The sequence below is a fragment of the Alligator sinensis genome, unplaced genomic scaffold (assembly GCF_000455745.1).
Source record: "Alligator sinensis unplaced genomic scaffold, ASM45574v1 scaffold528_1, whole genome shotgun sequence".
Lineage (NCBI taxonomy): Eukaryota > Metazoa > Chordata > Crocodylia > Alligatoridae > Alligator > Alligator sinensis.
The window spans coordinates 4,708,719-4,709,098 of NW_005841846.1; positions in this window are offsets into that span (position 1 = coordinate 4,708,719).

Here is a 380-nt window from a genome sequence, read left to right on the forward strand (position 1 = left end):
CCCCCCGCCCCCCCTCCCCGCCCGCCCCCAGGAGCCACTGCTCGGCCCCGGCCCGGCTGGGTAGCGCTTGTCTCAGCCCCAGTCCGGCCCTCGCCCCGGGGGCCTTGATCTGCCCCCCACGTCCCTTCCCTCCCCTTCCACCACACCAGACTCACGAGCTGGACGCAGCTGTATGGGCTGTCGTGAAGTCGAAACCTGCGTTGGAACTTGAACCGGGGGGCGAGTCACAAACGCTGTAGGTGACGTTTGTTGTAACTCGAAAGGTCATAAGTCTAGCACTGCCTGTACGCTGACATCTCACAGCAGCAGGATGTCGCCCGCTGTGCCCGCGGCTCCTACCGTCCGCCGTGCGCTCCAGCAGCAGCGCGTTGCCCAGCAGC